Consider the following 19,720-nt stretch of genomic DNA (forward strand, 5'->3'; position numbering starts at 1 on the left):
CTTCAGGTCCGGAACCTGCTTCCATATCTGTAAGTGCTTCCTGTTGTGGTTTAATTTTTGTGACAGCCTGGAGCATTGTGCCATACTTGTAACTATTCTCTGACCCTGCTTCGAGGGTCAGAGCAGGGTCAGAGAATAGTTGCAAGTAGGCAACAACTCTGGAGGCGCCGCTCAGGAAGCACTTACAGGGTTATAGCAGGTGCCCAAGTTGAAGTTAATTTCTTTGTAACCATTTTGTAAATGGTTACAAAGAAGGTAGTTTCAACTTGGGCACCTGCTGTAACCCTGTAAGTGCTTCATGTACATCAGTTTTTGAAAATCCGTCCCGCACCGATTTTGCAGATTTTTCTGCAATTTCGCGAGATTCGCGGACTGCGAAATTGCAGAAAATCAGCAAATTCCGCGAACGGAACGGATTTTAAGCCCATGCTTACTAACTTCACTTCAGAAGCCTCAATAGCTTACTTTGCAAATCTACAAGAAACCCCAGAAGCATGTTTTTCTGGGGAGAAACAAGGTCAGACATCTCCCCATTCATTGCAATACTCGACAATGTATCAAATGTATGGCCGACTGAACCTGCCTCAATAAAATGTCCTTCTCTTGCACCAGGAAGATCATATAGTCCATATATATCAGCATCTGGAGACTCTACACTCTAGGTTTTGCAGCGTGTCAGGCCGACCTTCTCGGCCTCTTCTCAATAACACAGGAGCAGAATGTTGCCTAGTTCCCAACTCCCACCTCAGGACGTTCCTGCGAGATAGGTTACTTCTCCACAGGTAAGTACCCAGAGGGGAAAGGGGATTGGGACAGAGAAGAGACAGCTCGGTAGGTTCTGCTTTGTCTTCTTCTTTCTTCTACAAGCTGTACCAATACACGCATCCATTAACCTTTCTTTATTGTAACTTCACTTACTGTATCTTTTATAAGGATAACTATCTTACCAGAATCAATCTTGGGCCAAACCTCTCTTCTAGCTCCTCAGTTATGTGTGATGTAGTAACTGGAAGGCTCAGTCTCTGTGTTAACTCTCTCCTTTTCTTCTTACAGGTATTACAGTGTTCTTCCAGGAGTACTTGTGGATTCAAGAAACATAAGGTACATTATCTAGTACTTGGTACTTGTGTATTAAAGAAAAGAAATGGGCGTGAAATGGAGCTCACAGTAACTGGGAGCATCTGAGCAGAGTATGGCTTCTGTAAGGATTGTATCGTACAGTACTAATTTAAATTAGTCTAATCTCATTCTAGTCATTAGAGTGTTTCAGTCAGTCAGTTTAGGAAGTATTAAAGATCGCCATGAGTTGGTCAGGGCTTGAACAGTGTGAGAATTGTTACGAGCTCGTTAATACCCCGACGCGAATATTGTCTGTGGAATTTCTGGGATTACTAAAGGAGCAAGAAACGCTCTTGTGCGTAGCGGTAACACTACTCGACACAGATAAGCGAGAAGCACCTTCGTTATGACAGAAAACATGAGCTAGAGACTTGCCTTTGCTCATGCACTTTGTCCGCTCAGCCTTCAGAATGCATAAACACTACTCATAATGGAATACCGAGAGGCGTGACCCGCTTGTACTATGACGAGAACTGGGATTTCGGAACGCTAGTCTTAACTCATGCGCAAAGCCAACTCGGCTTTCAGATTGTGCAGTGAACAGACATTACCTAGTTCTGTGGACGTCTGTCAGCCTGCTATGCTAACCACGACTGGTATGATGTTTTCTACCCTTAATATCTTTCCAACGACGGTCAAGAAGTTGTTCCCAGGATCCGGTCCTTGGTGAAGTGCACTTTGGAACGCTGGCGAGCATTCTTCACCTTCTGCTGAGGATTCTAGAAAATGTAATAGAAAAGGTGATGCCGACGGTACAGTTTTTTATGTATATGTTACTTGTAGGACAGGTACTACCAATTATCTTTCCTTGACACAATATATTGTCATCAGAATTAAATCAATCGTGCGTTCTAAGTAAACTTCATTCCTCTACATACATGTCCACCAAATTAATACATCAAAAAGAATTCAAATATCGATTGGTATATTTTGTTTTGTAAATTTCCAGGGAAATAAATTCTCTTTCTCTTTTCCTCTTATTTTGAAAACACATATATATACAAACATTTAACAGATATATATACACACATATATACAATATATATACAAAATCACAAACCAAAAAAATATAACAATGAATAGATCAAGCACAAATCTTGAACCTTACTTCTGGTTCACTTGCCCACAGTTGATTCAAAAAAGGGATGATAGCTTATATTTACATCACTACATTCCCTATCATTTGATCACCAACAGCAAATACAAGGAGCTTATGAAGGTCTACTCGTTTTATCTTTCCTTTCTCTTTTACTCCTTTCTCGTAATTTCCTATGTTTGATATCTATTCTCTTTGTGTTGGTGCCATAAACAAACAGTCGATGCGTTTCAGCCTCTCTTTTACTCCAGGCCTCTTCAGGACTTTGGGCAACTCGAAAATTCAACCTTTACTCCAGATATCCACTTTGTGTAAGTCATATCATTATACTTTTCTCGTCCGTTCGTTAAATCATACCATGTTCCGTTATATGGAGTGGCTCGCTCTTCACTTCAAGTGCCAATGATTCTTTATTAGAGACTGCAGAGTCTCATATCCTCTAACCTCTTCAACCCGGTAAGGATTCTAGAAAAAGCTAGTCTGCTGACCTACGAATGTGTTGGCGGCCATGCTAGAAGTCTAGCGGCGCCAACACATTCTCCATCTGGAGGCACAATGTTCTCTCCTCCTCATACTGAAAAGATGCAGGGCACAAATAGTAGCGACAGGAGGGTCATGCAGAGGAAACCTCCCATGAACCCTGACACAGCTAGAGGTTTCAGACATAAGCTGAAACACGAAGGCATGGAAGCGTTTCCGAAGCGAACCTGTAGATCTGAGCCTGCCAAATGAACTGAATGAACTCCCTGTGGGTCTGACACCTGGGGCATCTGAATGAACACCCTGTGGGCTGACACTAGGAGCATCTGGAAAAACTCTATCTAAAAACACCTTGCAGTCTACAGAATTCAAGGATCAATTAAAACCTTTTCCAGCTGTGTCTGAAATGAGCTATCCTGTCCCAACCCTCATTAAAAAAATGGAAGATGGACTTAGCTTTCATGGCACCTCCTCTCCCTTATCCTTCAGTTGAGGACATGCAGCCTTCTCAGGGGTAAGAATACTGATCACTGGATCAAAGAGAGTCCCTGACTGTTCAGCTTGCTCTGATAAACACATAATATTAGTGAGCGGCCCACAGTGTCCTTTATCATATAGGGTGGGTCATGGGCATTCTAGAGTCAAATTAGCTTATTAATGAAAAATGTTGCTGACATTCTTAAATTCAAACCACATTTGGTAGTAGTTGAAAAAACTCACAGTATTGGAAGGATTCATAACATTTGCTGATCAATTATGTCAGATACGGACATTATAGAGCATTCAAAGTGCACTATATTTAACGAGCGCCATATCTTGGCCTCTGCTAGAACTTTCTAGGTGACCCAACACAATGAGAAAATATTAGCTAAAGATCTCGTAAATGAAAATCTATCTCTGGATCCACAATAACAATGTGATCATTTTCAGCTTCATTTCCATTGTTATTGAAATCTGTGTTGAAGGTTAATTAAACTATCTCAATTGAGACTGAGATCAACATATTTCGTATTACGTAGTAAAAAAAAACATAAGGTTAAATTTAAATCATCATAAATATTACAACTGATGAATAACTTGAAGGATATAAAAATGTACTAAGGTTATCGCCTAGTATTAAAAACTTTTAATAAAACTATTGATGAATATCTACATCAGCCATGTAGTACTAATTAGGTCATGACTTGGTTGAAACTAATAAAAGCTCACTATCTGTTACTTGTTCGGTTGGATTCCTCAGATATAGGTCATATTTTGCAGAATTCAATGAACATGTATATCGGGGAGGTTTGTAATGCTCACTTTCTGTAGCATACTCGGCTAGTTTCTTCAAACGAAGTAAAACAACTTGTAAAGATTGCACTGATTGCATGTTCTCTAAGTCTAAGCATTTATAGATAACTTCATCAATGGCCCATTTTCCAATAGGACAAAATATGGGCACAATATTTAGGATGAGTCAAGAAGAGGTGGCAGGAACAAATTAAATGTGATAGCGACATTTAGACTTATCCAGCTTTTTGTACCTGCATGTTGAAACTATTCTTAATTTATTGTCTTACAATCTTTTCTGAAGCCTGTTTGTTAAATTAGCAGTAAATTTCTGCGAACGACCATTCCTCCTGCTAAGCAAGAACAACGCACACAAACAGTTTCACCTCAGGTCCAATAAGCAATTCTATTGTTCATTAGTTCCTCATCATTGCCTTTTTAATGTATTGGGTGGAGACTTGAACCTCTCCACAATTCAGGAATCATTTCAGCTTCATGAGAAGTTTCCTAAAGAACAGTGAGGGGACGGGACAAAGCTTTGCTTCAGCTTTTTAAAATCCAATGTGAACAACATTCGAGACAAGTGTACCCCTGAGTTTATCCCTGGGTTTTATTTATCTCACCTTAATTCAGACTAACTTGGAAACAGAGCCTCAAAATCATGAGTAGGAGAACACCTACTAGTGTTGTCCCATTGTTTAACGTCGATAGTAGATTTTGTCTCCCAGATTTTGAGCTTATAAACGATTTTCGGTTTAGTTGTCTTCTCAAAGTTTTCAAGGCTGAGGTATGCCAGCTCTTAATCATTTGATCAATTTCCCATTTTGCTCTTGGTGGGCTTCGGTCTGCTACAAGCTCACACAGCAAGGGGTCGATTCCGATTCGGGAAAAACCGCTCCGAATAGCCGTTCGGAGCGTTTTTCCCGTATGAATCATACCCTGCAACGTCCCCCATACGTACGACGAAGTACGATTCGTACCAGGAGCTGGACTCCGTACGAATGGTACAGTGACCATATGAATCAAATCCCTCTACGAATCTCCCTCGGAACCTGCTGTACGCGACATCTGTACGGTTCGCGGCTGCTTTTTCTGACCCGGCAAGTACGATTCGTGTCGGGTACGCACCGTACTACCCTTTTTCTACGGGAGCTAAAAACAGCTGTAAAAGCAGAGTTCGCCCCAAAACAGGTACGGAATGGCCCCCCCGGGTACGGTGCATACACCCCATGATCGCAGGGGTTCGGTGCGTACCCCTGCGATCACGGGGTATATGCACCGTACCCCGCGATCTTGGGGTGTACGCACCATACCTCATGTTCACTGGGTGTACGGTGTGTACACCCTGCGATCGCGGGGTATGGTGCGTACACCCCAAGATCACAGGGGTACGCATCGTACCCCTGCTATCATGGGGTGTACGCACCATATGGTGGGTAAGTGATTGTGTGCTTATCCGTACGAATCGCCCTTACCTGACGTGGACTGTACGAATCACGTCCTCATACCCCGGTCCGTATCGTACTCGTCGGGTCGTGCGGCATGTGTACGAGTCGTACGGTTCACTGTTTCAGTCTTGCAATACATACGGATCGCGTCGATTCGGACGGATTGACGGAATACGGATCGTACTACACGAATCGGACGGACTGGTACGAATCATACGGCGATGGCTCCGGATGAAAATCGTACGGACCATTTTTTCCCGAATCGGAATTGACCCCAAATGTGTTAATATTTTGCCCGAGGTTTTTATCCTGTCCTTGCCTGTATCAGAGGGTAGTTGTTTATAAGCATGGGTGAATTTTGCGAATTCGCAATTCGCGAATTTGCGAATTCGCAATCTGCAAAATTCGCAAATTTGCGCGAATTTGCAGATTTTTTTATTTGTGCGTGTTCGCGGGTGTTTGCGAGGCGTTTTGCGTGTTCGCGAGGCACTTTGCAATTTCGCAGTTTTTTTTTTAATCACTGCCACCCTCTCGTTTTTTATGCCCATCTGCCCTCTGTACCACTCTTTTCTGTGCCCTTCTGCCCTCTGCCCCACTCATTTTTTGTCCCCTTCTGCCCTCTGTCCCACTTTTGTGCCCTTCTGCCCTCAGGCCCACTTAGAATGGCGCCGGTAAGCTGCCAGCGCCATTCTAAAATAGCTAGAAATAGCTTCAACAGGAAGCACTAATAGATAAAGTAAAGCAGGTGCTCCAGTTGAAGGTCAAATTAAGTTACACAATCATTAATCACCCCAAGTTTGGGGTGATTAATGATTGTGTACCTGAATTTGAGCAGCACCTGCTTTACTCTATCTATTAGAGCTTCCTGTTGAAGCTGACTTTTGTAACTATTTTAGAATGGCTCTGGCAGCTTGCCGGTGCCATTCTAAAAGAGTTACAAAAGTCAGCTTGAATTTTTGACCCAATCCGTTCCGCTCGCGGATTTTGCAGAAAATTGGCGAATCTCGCGGATTGCGGATATACTGAAAATCCGCAAGCGGAACGGATTTTCCGCCCATGCTTAGTCGTTTACTTGTAAGCTGTATTCCTTAAACAGTCTTTTCCTTTTCCTGTAACAGCTGCGGGTGATGTGTCCATTTATCTCATCGTTGTTGTTTCATCTGGTTTGCCTGCAGTTTTAAAGGGTCATAGCTGCTTTGCTTTTCACCTGAGTGGCTGGAGGTGATGGTCGCTCATTTCGTACCATGATTTAAAAGGAAAAAGACTTGCTGTAAAAGCAAAGGTGTAACAAATGTGTAATCAAATATATTCAATTTTGATTCCATGCACCGGAATGTCTGACTGGAATATGCCACTTAGTTTTATTAATGGGATAGAAAATAATTTCTCCGATGAATATGCATTTTCTTTATTTTTGGTTCTGATTTCAGAGGGCATTCTAGGTATCTCCCACTCTATTTTAAGGACACAGCAGGGTTGAAAATGTAACTTCATAGGTCTAAAGCCATTATCACCACAAATTTACAGAGAATGTGACATATGTGGGAAAAATGTACAGCAAACAGGGGAACACAGAATGCCAGTAGATGTTGTTAACGGTTCTTGGGCCAGATGTAGGTAAATCCGATTTACCGACTCTTAAATACCGACTCATACCGATTCGGTATTTAAGAGTTGGTAAATTGGAAGGAGGCAGATGTAGGTAAAAAATTACGGAATCGGTAAGAGTCTGTATTTACCGATTCTGTTAATACCGATTCTGTATTTCCCATTGATTCCTCAATGGGAAATACAGATTCGGTATTTACAGAATTGGTAAATACCGAATCCTGCAAGGGTGCAGGGGGTGCCACTTTGACACCCTCTAGCACCCCAATTCCGGCATTGTGTGCCATGTGGCACACAGACATGCCCTAAGGGCATGTCTGTGTGTCACATTGCACAGGTGTGCATGCACAGATGTGCATGCACACCTGAATTCGGTATTTTACCACCCAATAAGATTGGGTGGTGAAATACCGATTTTTAAGGGCCTGTGGCACTCTTAGGAGTGCCACCTACATGTGGTTTTTCCGAATCGGTAAATATACCGATTCAGTATTTTACCGATTCTGTAAATTTTCCGATTCGGTAACTTTGCAGAATTGGTCAAATATAGGCCCCCTACATCTGGAAACCCTAATACCGGTCGGTAACGGCCAAATTCGGCCGTTACCGACCGGTATTAGGGCTCCTACATCTGGCCCATATTTCCTTAGCACAATGTTTTCATCACAGAATGCACCCTCACATCAAACATTGATGCAAGGAAGCATCTTAAAATAAAATTGTGCATGAAATAACGGATTTGCATTCTGCCAAAATGTCATGCAATCCGTGAAAGCAAATTACGCGAATTTCGCACACCATTAATTTTATTGGAAACAACTTGCAGGAAACCGAATAGGGATGAAAGCAAACACAGGAAAGATCGAATTAAGCAGGATGGGGGAGCTGATTGAAGTAAAGGGGAACTGTGACTTGAATGCAGAGCATTTTCAGGATAGATAATACCTTTGTAAAAATCCCTCTTTTTGTATAATCATTCATATGTTTTTAGCGGACTGGTATGCTTGTTTTGGCAACACTGGGGCACTGCTGTCCATTTCTCAGTGTACGGGCTCTGAACCCTAAAACATGGTTACATTTGCTAATCTCCAATTAGCACATTTAACTTTCCATAATGTAATTAGTCAATCAATCAAGCTTTATTCGATTAAAAGAATAATCATAAAAGCACATAGAACAATAAAAAAGCTCATGTTACAAGTATAGATAAAAGGCCACGGAATTATGAGATAAATTATACAGTACAGATTCTTACATGAGGATAGTCTTTCTACAATTAAAAACAACGTGACAGCTAGAGTTATGTTCTAAGCACCGGAAGTATTCACCTTTGTCTCTGGACTGTATAAAATTTACAAAAGAATAAAACATGCACAGTGGATTGTGCAGACATGTCATCCTATGGACAGTTGGACAACTGTCTGGACCAATCATTATGTCTTGGGAAGCTGAATAGCCTTTGAACAATACACAACCTAAATCGTGTTTATAAGAATCTTTCAAAGTCAGGGGTACCATAAATTAAACATGGCTGCATCTTCAAGGTAGTCAAGATGTATTGATGCCCTGAGACTGAGGGTTTTTGAAGCTCTGTATTCGATCTTATATTTTCAAGATATTGCAGGCAACCAGATTTTAAAACTTTCCTGTCTACCTTAGTCAGAGTGATGGGGTTATCGAAATATTCTTGATGACCTAGTTGCATAAAAAAATCCTTAACATACTTAAGCCACCCTATATGTTAAATCCCATCTAACCCACAGCCGTCACTGATTATTTGGCGATTTAGACTGGTCTGCTCTGTGGTCCAGATGTGGTGCCAGAGAAGGATTGGGTGAATACCAATAACATCCTCTAAATGGGATAAACCCAATTTCGAGTTACAGTTAAAGGTGGAGACACGAGCTGGGACAGCAAGCAAATATCTACGAAATCTGTTTTCGACACTCTGCAAAGATGTCATGTCTACATGTAGCCATATACCCGCACCATAGGTCGCTATTGAGATGCATTTAGCTTTATAGCTGGGAAGTAGTTCCGTGGGGGGCGTATACCCAATTTCCTACCAAAATTAGTCAGGGCAGCCACAGCCTTAGAAAATAGCAGTCTCCTTAGGTTTAAGGCCTGTATCCATGAACTAGTGCATTGAAATAGGACCCCCAAATATAAGAAGGTGTTAGCAGAAAATAAAAGGTTCTTCTCTAGGAGAAACGGATGGCACTTATTACTCCCCAGGCCACATTTCTGTATGAATGTTTTAGACGCATTAACTGTAAGGCCTAAATCGGACATAACATTTGCGAAACTAGATAAAACCTTCTGCAAACTTTTTGGAGTGCGGGCCCTGAGCACCGCTTCATCGGCGTACATGAGCACAGGAAGTGAACGCATCCCTAACCTCGGGAGGTCCTGGCACTCTTCTCAAAACTGAGTCTAAGTTGTCAATGTACAGGGTAAATAGAAAAGGTGCCAGGACACAGCCCTGCCTTACTCCTCTTCTGACGCTGAAATGGTCGGTGCACTTGCTCCCTATGCCAAATCGCACCCTGGCTCCAATATAAAATTCTCGCATTAAGGGGATTAAAGATGGCTCCAGTCCCAGTTTCTCCATAATCGGACAAAGTTTGTTGTGGAGGACACAGTCAAAAGCTGCGGACAAATGCACAAAGGCCAAGTAAAGAGGGCCCCTTCTGGCCTTGGTATATTTAGTGATGGTTAGTTCTAAATTTAAGCACTGATCTATCGTGCCCAGGCCCTTTCGAAATCCATACTGGATGTTACTAATAATGGAGCAGTCGTCTGCCCAGGCCTGTAATCTAGATAAAATTACTCTTTCGATTATTTTAACAGTGGAGTCTAGGAGCGAGATGAGTCGATAACATGTTGGATTATGCCTATCTCCCTTTTTAAAGATCGGGACCAGGATTGATTCACTCCAGGTGGAAATAAGGCTGGTTGAGATACATGCATTGATGACTTGAGTTAAAATCAGTGCCCAGAAATCTATGTTGTGTTTAACCCCTTCGATGCTGGTGACAAAGCCAGCTCGTCATGGGCGTTACCTGCGCTGCGCGCATGACGAGCTGGCTTTGTCACGTAACCCGCGATTTTCAAATTTCAGCGCGCAGCGGGAAAACCCGCTAGCGCGCCTGCGGTTAAAAAGGTCCACCGGGATAACGTCTGGCCCTTCGACTTTGCCACTTTCCCTCAGTCGAATCACCTCCTTGATTTTGTGAAAAATTGTAAATTGAAAATTGTGAAGATGCAGTTGGAGATGCGAATGGTGATTAACATTCTGAGATTCTATCCTATCCCCCGCCAAGTCGCTCAAACTTGGTTCAGGTCTAGGTTTAGTGTTAAATTTTGAAAAGTGATCCACCCAATCATCCCTAGAGATCGCTATCTCTGTGCTTGCCCTCCGAGCATCGAGGAGAAAGGGTGCAAATTCCGCTTTTCAAAAACTTGAGGAGTCTTTCATTTCGGATGCAACTCGTAGGGCATTCCATGCCTCCTCCCTTTGCCATTTCTTCCTTGCTTTTAACGCCTATCTGTATGCCCTTCTCGCTTCGCCTACTTCTTCATTGCTTTTAACCTCTCTATGTAATGCGAGTTTAAGGTTGGAATGGGCTCTAGTACAGCCATAATCAAACCAGCCTTTCTTTTGTAGTGTTTTCTTTCTTGAATTTACGTATAAAGAATTACCAATAAATTCAGATAAAGCAGAAAACCCCTCCACTATATCTGACGCGGAGTAGCCTTCTCCTGTACATTTATTGATGGCTTCGCTACAGTTGAGTAATACCTTGTTTATAAATTGGTCTGGATCTATTTTTTCCAGCTCAGGGCCTAGCCATTTTGTCTAACCAGAGTGATGTCATTAATACAGTGAAATAAGGGGTCCTTCACTGATCTATTGTATAACTTGGTTTCGATGCTCTTCGGGAAATGATCGTTAAGGGCAATAGCATGAGTTAGAAAACGTAGGACTATGGAGGCGTGTCGTGTCGATATTAAGATAAAATCAATAGTAGAGGAAGAGCCTTGTCCGTTAAATGTTGGGCTGAATGGGGCTGATAAACTACATAAATTACTTTTTAAAGTCCATATCTCTTGTAAGCATTAAATCATTTAAAGTCTCCCCCGTAACCAGTGTGATTAAAATGAGGAAAGTTAGTCTCACTATTATATCCAAGATAACTGATGCCAGTGTCCCAGTGCTGGCAAAGACGGATATTAAAATCTCTGCCCCAAATTGTAAAGAGGTCTTTGGAAGATGCTGTCTGTATTTTGGTAATCTGGAGGGCTATGGCCCCCAGCACTCCTACCTGGTCTTCAAGCGGGGTATTGTTGTAAAAATTCAATATCAATATACCAGGTGTCCTGTCCAAATCCGCCCCTAGCATTTGAAAGTAACGGTCAGCAGACAATGTTACAATATTCATCAAGTTTGTATGGAATTCTACATAGATACACCCCCCCCCCCACTGCTCTTCCATGTATTGATGCTACTGTGGGCACATGGAAGGTCTCATAACCATTAATGTAAATCACGTCTACCGCCCATGGTTCCTGTAGGCATAGGATATCAAACCTGAGTGCAAACTCTGTCCACTGTGGCTTCACAATCTTGGACAATAAACCTGCAATATTCCAAAACAGGATGTTATGGGTGCGTTCTTTATGGTTTTCCATCGCAACACTAAAGATTTTTCCCGATATAGTGACAGTGCCAGCTTCGGCACAGACTATTGGGCTATTATCTGAGCTATGAGCAAGGGGGGCACTGGTGTTGAAAATGTTACATAAGAGCTAAAGGACTATGCTAATTGAAAGTGAATGGATGTGGTTCATATGGTCCTCAGTTAAAACACCCTCTGGGGCTGATGGTACACATGGTGTTGTATTTCTAGGGCCCAACTGATTTGCTCCCTGCGCAAGTGGTCTCATGTTTATGGTAGGGACCCTGCTAGTAAAATGTGGTCCCTTAATCACCTTAGGGAGTCAGTCCACTTGCTCCAAGATCGAATTAAGCAGGATGGGGGAGCTGATTGAAGTAAAGGGGAACTGTGACTTGAATGCAGAGCATTTTTAGGATAGATAGTACCTTTGTAAAAATCCCTCTTTTTTTTAATAATCATTCACATGTTTTTAGCGGACTGGTATTGCTTGTTTTGGCAACACTGGGGCACTGCTGTCCATTTCTCAGTGTATGGGCCCTGAACCCTAAAACATGGTTACATTTGCTAATCTCCAATTAGCTCATATAACTTTCCATTAAAGTAACCAAATATGGTGCAGAAAAATGCAACAGCGACGTGGAAAATTAAATGTCACCTCTGGACTCTAGTAATTAATAAGCCCTTCACTAGACTGGCAAGAAAAGCATGGCTTTAGGCCTACCTGTGTTACCTGAATGTTGCAGTTTTAAAACCTGCAGGAAAGACTGTCAAAATTACTCTCTTTGACTTGAAATAACTCTCTATTTAAATATTAAATATGTCACCCCTAAGTAGGCCTTATCAACCACAAAGTGGCATGCAGGGTATTTAAAAGTGGAATATATAATGTTATGTTAACATGTTTCTACAGTGGCTGGTTCTCAAAATGTATTTTCACTGTAAAAGGGTTGTCCTACCTGAAAAATTAAAGTTGAAATAAAATAAAAAAAATTCTCACTCTGTTTTGGGATAAGTAAAAGAAATGAATAAACCACAGATTTAATATTGATTAAAAATTCAATTCAATAGTGAAGTTGGATTTTTGATAAATATTTAGGAAAAGTAACTTTTATAAAGTGCTGCCTGAAACGTCAATTGGCTAATTAGCCTGCCAGCACATGGCCCTTGTCAGTGCTGCCTCTTAATAAGGTTTGAAAAACACTCAACAAGCAGAAACAATGGCTTAGGCCTTTTGGCAAGAAAACCTTTGTGTGCAGTTAGACTCCTCTTGGCTCAGGAAAGGAGCCTGAAAAAATGTTCAGGAACTTCATTAAATTGAAGGGACCCAGGGTGAGGCAATACGTTTCATGGTTAAATGCCAAGGCAGACCTTGGGAACAGAAATCTTTTCTGCCTGGGCCAAATGTAGCCTGCTTGGCACCAACCAGCTGGTAGGGAGACCTGACCACAGAACCAATTTGGTGTTGTCGAGGAGAAGGGGGCTGCTCATTTCTCTAGACACGCCCCTGCCTAGGGCCCTAGCCCCCTATAATGGCAGAAAGGTTCTGTCATGTTGAATTTAACTCTGAATAGTGCACTGTGGGCTGGTTTGCAGTAAGGTAAACATGATTTGCTGTGAAAGTCGAAAGGTTTGCCCTTGGGAACTTTTTTCTCATAGGTAACATGGTGTCCAGGAGTCGCCTCACTACTTTGCTAGACTTTGCTACAAAATTTGCACCTCAGCCTTGTCTCATCAGAACACTTTCTGGGCCCGTGAAATAATAGACGGGGACTGGACCTGCTATCAGTGACCTGTGTGGAGACCTGAAGAAATGGACCTACTCCCACTTGTACTCAGGACTGAGAAGTTCACTCCGAGAGTAAGTTGGCTGACTCCTTTATGGCTACAGGAACAACACAATCTGCATGAGGCCCTTTTCTTAGAGTGGCAAGCTGAACAGTAGCAACTGAAACTGGACTGCTCTCTGCTGGTGGACTATGCCTGAGGGAGTCTTGCCCCTAAGTGCTGTCTTTGAAGTCCTGGGAGCTGTTCTTGAAAGTCTATAATGTTCAGACGTAGAACATTCTTGGACTTCTAAGACCTCTTGAGTGTTAATGGGACTTTCTGGCAAAGGTGCCCCATTTCAGGATGACCTCCTCAGCTTCCAGGCTTGCCTCGCCGGAGGATGCTAACCTCTAAAATAGCCAAAGGGATACATTTTGACCAGGCCAAATCACATAAACTCTCCAACAGACACTTCAGAACTTCAGTGGGTATGAAATTTGAATTTTCTTACAGCACCCAAGTACAAGAACTATCCTTTTACAGGGAAATTGGAAGTACAGTATGAGAGCTGATAATGTGGGCCAAGTCCCACACTGGAAAGCAGAAGTTACAACAATTTCTAATTCTTTGGATATCTGTACATCAAATAACAAATTGCTTTAATGGCATCCACTCAAATCTTTTATTAATGTAATTTTCTTCACGTACTGTCAAATTAACATGCCTGGTTGTAACTTCCCAAAAGGTAAGGTAGAGCTCCAGATTGGAAGTTTAGCAAATAAATGAAGAAGAATGTGATCTATCTCAAATATTTATGACACAAATTCTTTCTTTGTATTCACATTTCACAACATGCAACACTAGACACTTTGTAGGGTAGGGCAACTTTCTATCTCTGGTATTGAAACAAGTATAAGGGAGGCGCTCTTCAAAGGTGTGATTGATCAGCATTCTTTTGACATGAGAGTCAAGGCCATTGCCTGCAAAAATATTTCTTATCGAACAAAAAATATGTTCTTTGCAATTAACTTCTTTTTATGCAGGAGCAGATCGGTACTGTTGAAGCCGGGATTCTTGTATCTGAAACTTCAGGTATAATCATCAAATAACCTTTGCCTTTGGTCATATGGACCTTTGCTAGTCAACAAGGAGAGCTGATATGGAACTATCATGTACATTAATTATCATAACAGTGAAGGCCACGGAAAATTAAAATGAGGTTAAAATATTTAATTAAAAAGATGCATTTAACAAATTAGTTCAAACCAGCTCATTAGTTTATTAAGTATTGAAATTTAGTCGTCATCATTTTACAGACTGTAGTTATATAAAGTCAATATGTCAGAATAAAGGAGAATAGCACATTGGTAAGAATTACAATTAGTATGCAAAATATGCAGCAAGTGTGTTCCATAAAGAAAAATTAAAAATCTAAGTTAAAGAAGGTTTGGGAAAGAATGACATTTAAATCAAGCAAATTAGGCAAGGTGTCTGCTTCTGAAACCCAAACGAAGGTTTCTGATGAGAGAATTGGAATGCATAGGCATGAAGCCTTAGTACTCAGGCAGTTGAGATTTGCAGAGGCTAGAGAGGTCTTCTCAGCCCAAGGTCAACAGGCATCTCTAAGATCTGCCCCCCCCCCCCCATCTAATATTATAATTCAACCAAAAATCGGGTTACAATATTTCTCCACAATTTCACTCCCACAAACCAATCAGCTTTTACCAAAATCTGGGAGCAAGTAAACTCCCCAGTTTTACAATAGTTTATACATGGTTATGTCCTTGAATTATTACTCTGAACAGAACAGTTCTTCACATGAACCGCTCTTCCTGACATCTTCCCCTCCTCCTGTTGAGAGCTTTATGATCAGTAGTCTAATAGATAACAAATGCCTACTCACTAGCTAACAGACGGCTTCTGCTAAAAATACAGCTTCTGCGGTAGGAAGAAAGAGAAAAACATCACAAGCAAAGCAACTGCATGAATGCGTGAACAGGCCTATTAGCCTTAAATGAGTAAAGACAACATTAAAATTGCATCATCACTTAAGCTTTATAGTATGTTAAGGCAAGTGTTTGTTTATAGTGTCTAAGTGTGATCACCTATTGCAAAATGTTGGTGAATTTGGCAAATGTTATTTAACGTTATAAATTGCACTTTGTTAATAAATGCATTTAGTTTGCAAAGTTGAGGATTTTCGCTCTATCGACTCCCTCTCTGATGTCTAGAATAGCCATCTCATTTTATCAGAAATTATATTTCAAGGAGCACCTCCTCCCTTTACTGAGTCATCCAACTTGCCCTTTGAGGTTTGCATCTCTTTTAACTCCTGCCAAACACTACTCTTTCTCTTTTCCATTTGTATTTCATCTTTCCTTTGCCTTTTCTTTCTTCCTTTTTCTCTCTTGCTAAATAACATTGAAATCCCTCTTATAAAGCAAACAAGCAAATGCTAATTTATCAAAATAGGCTTTATTATGACACCTAAAATGCACTACCAATGTTTCAAATCCAACTACCTATAGCAGAAGCTTCTTTACCTAAGATTTCTTCAAAACAAATTGCTTCAAAATCCTCTGGCAAAACTGCACTGGCTACCTATAAGGCAGAGGATACAATTCAAGGCCCTCTGTATAGCCTTTAGGGCTCTCCATGGCACTGGCCCAACCCCCTTACAATTTAAATTTGCCTGGTACACTCCAACCAGGCAGCTTCGATCTTCTGATGCCAAACTGGTAGTTGATTCAGGAAAGTCAGATCCGGAGGTAGATCCTTCGAGGTGGCTGCTGCCAGACTATGGAACACTCTCCCTGTCGAGATTAGGCACCTCCCTGAACTCCTCCCGTTTAGAAGAAGGAATAAAACTTGGCTATTCCCCTGTTAGTCCGCCTGTGAAGCTCTCACTCCCTGTGCTTTTTACCTTCCGTCTCCTCTGATCTCTCAGCGCCAGGATGCCTGCAATGGTGACAGCTGCGCTTTATAAATTCTCAAAATAAATAAATAAATAAATTCAATTTCTAAGTCAGAAATCTTATTTGCAAATTCTTCCACTTCCTTGCTCTTGTCCAGTGTGAATGAGCAGCAATATTGCTCTTTCAACATCTTACAGACTCTGCTCTTCTCTGCTAATAATATATCCCAAACTAATCAGTCTTGCAACATGATTGATCGGATAGCTACTAATTCTGTATTCACTGCAACCAAAGCACTAGCTGTACTTGTGGCTAATTTATCCCTCTAGTCCTTCAGGACATCCAGGCACAGAAGGTCATGGACCTGTTTCACATGTCACCACTTTGTTGAGTGGGCTTCTCACTCTCTGGGAGGCATGTATCCAATTATGTAGTCCACCACATTAAATGGCTGTGTTGGTGATTTGGATCACCTAGAATGGTCCTTTCCACCTTGACACCAAACAAGATTTTCGAGTGTGCTTTATCACCAGGACCCAGTCACTACGGTTAAGGTTGTGACACTGCTCTTGACTCGGGATGGCAGTAGCAGCTCCAACCTGGTGAGAGACAGAATGCACCACATCAGCCAGTCCTTTGCAGTAGTCAAGATGTATGTCATCTGTGATATTAACTAGCACATTCGAAGGCACAGCATGCAGTCACATGGCACATCCCATGAGTATTTCATGTGCCAATCATCCTGTTCTTCTGTCAAGAGTACTTCAATGACTCATCAACACTAAAGGCACAGCATCCGGCTATTTTAGAGAAGTGGATTCGCATATTGGTCACTAACTACAATTTAAACCCTAGTCCACATGCAGTGTCACACCCAACATTCTGAGGATCTCATTCTCAAAATGAGCCTGTTGGTCTAGTTCCAGAGAAACCAGAAATCCAAACCTTGATATAAGTTCTAGCAACAGCTGTTTGGCCACAATGAAACAGTCATTCCTCCATGTTGTTTAGGCTTCCACAGCTGTAGAGAAAATGCACTCTATGAGCAGGATATATCTCATTCCGTTACAGATAGGCACTTCAACAAAGTCCAACTGCATTCTGTTAAAGGGTCTTCCTGATCTATGTTACCTATGACTGCTGGGGTTCTTCTACATTCATTTGATGACAGGTCACATACCTGTGGCACAGTTACTAAGACAAAACTCTAAATTGAGGAATAATCCAATTCTGCCTGACCAATATAACCATGACATCCCTCCATATGTGTGCAGAACCATGGAAATGTCTCATCATTAGGAATAACAGGCTGCCAGGTAACACGTCTACCATCAGCTGAGACCTAAATGTCATTTGCGTTCATAACACATCCTGCTCTGATCCATTCTTGTTGCTCTGCCTCTGATACTTCCTCCTGCAATCTCTTGATTTCCTCCCAAGTATAGGCTACGAACACAGCAATGAAAAGGTAGTGTCCTCATCAGATTCATTTTCATATTCTCAGTTAAATGCACATGCCACAGTTGGAAAATACTGAGCAACTTTGTCCGCATATCTGTTTTCAATGGTTACATAATCCTTCCTGCTCCTGAGGGTTACACATTTAACAACTGCAATTTCTTGAGGCAACTGTAAGGCTTCCAATAATCTCATCACACATTTTCCATTCGAAATAGCTGATCAGGCCAAGTAGTGAATCCTCTCTGCAACCATACCTGTCCAAAATCATGGATCACACCAAATCTATATTGATTGCTGGCAAATATTGTTATCCTCAACTGATCTGAAATATAGTAAGCTATTGTAAGGGCAACCAAACCTGCTGTTTGAGCAGAGGCAACATATTGAAGTCTGAACTGTGCAGACAGAATAAACTGCTCTCAAATTCCCTCCATTATCTTTTAAACATGAGGCATCAACAAACATTGCATAGTCAGACTCATCAAAGGGTTCATCCTTAATATCAGGTCATGGCTTGCAGCACAAATCCGTGACATCGTGTAAATCATGCTCAACCTCTTCCCCATCAATTTAATTTTCAAGCAATGGTGCGGCTGGTTTAAGAGTATAAATAATAAATTCTTTCTACTTTGTGAGTTTGCTTTTGGTCACGTACTGAGCTTTGGTTTCTGTAAGCAAAATCTCCACTGATTTTGGGGCCATTGCTGTAAGAAGATGCCTCATGACAATGCTTTTGCTTCTCTCAATACTGATACCAACCGCTGCAACCGCTTTAAGGCATCAAGGCAGTTCTGCGGCTACAGGTTTAAGGGTAGTTGAAAAGTACACCGCAGGTCTTTGAGAATCTCCATGCAATTGAGGAAATTAGGAAATTAGGACAAAATAGCATCTAAGAGATCATCACCAGAATCAGTATCTATACCAGATTTCTCTGCAGTATCATCAATTTCATTTCCCTTTTCCAATTCTTGTTGGGCTTCTCTGTGGTCAATGCAAGGTACATTCTAGTTTCTCCAACTATACATTTTCTCCACCTATGCTGTTCTTTGTCCCATTTGGCTTCAGTGCAATTACGCACTCTCTCTTTGCACTAGGCTGATATTTTCTTTCACTTTCGCATGTGCTGCATGCTCCCAAGCATCTAATGCTTCATATAGTGCATTTCAAGTAGATGGTTTCATGTCATATATTATTCCCCTAAAATTTTCAATTACTTTTAGATCAAATATGCCATATTATTAAAATCGTAATGTTTCCTCCTTTCAGTGATCTTGTGCCATTGAGGAAGCCACAAACACATATGAAGCCCTATGCTTGTTGCCATATAATGGCCTGGAGTACCTTCCAGTGGAGCTTCCTCACCCTCAAAGACAGGAACTTGTGCAGCACACCTCATTAAATCTCTAAGGGCTCTGAAGCATTTCATGACTAACATTCAGCAGCAAAATGAGATTTCATTTAAAAATAAACAGTGTTTTAATTCATATCACAATTCAATACAGATCAGCACCTGTATCCAATCCCAACATGGCTTCCTTCTGCGTGGACTTATCATGGTGCAAAACCTGATGACATATCAACCAATCCCAGTGCGACACCACACCAATTGTCCTATCTCAGTGTAGTACTCTCTGATGCATTGTACACTCCACACAGCAGTTCACCCTCATTTACAACTTACTCGAACATCGCATTCCACAAACTCCAAGCAAGTACAATATATAAATAACTCTTGTCTGCTCCACTAAGGAATTCAAATAATCACTCACACAAGAATCAAACAGGAATAACACTTTTCAACGTACACACACACACACACACACGCACGCACGCACACACACACACACACACACACACACACACACACACACACACACA

The sequence above is a fragment of the Lissotriton vulgaris genome, chromosome 8 (assembly GCF_964263255.1).
Source record: "Lissotriton vulgaris chromosome 8, aLisVul1.2, whole genome shotgun sequence".
NCBI lineage: Eukaryota > Metazoa > Chordata > Amphibia > Caudata > Salamandridae > Lissotriton > Lissotriton vulgaris.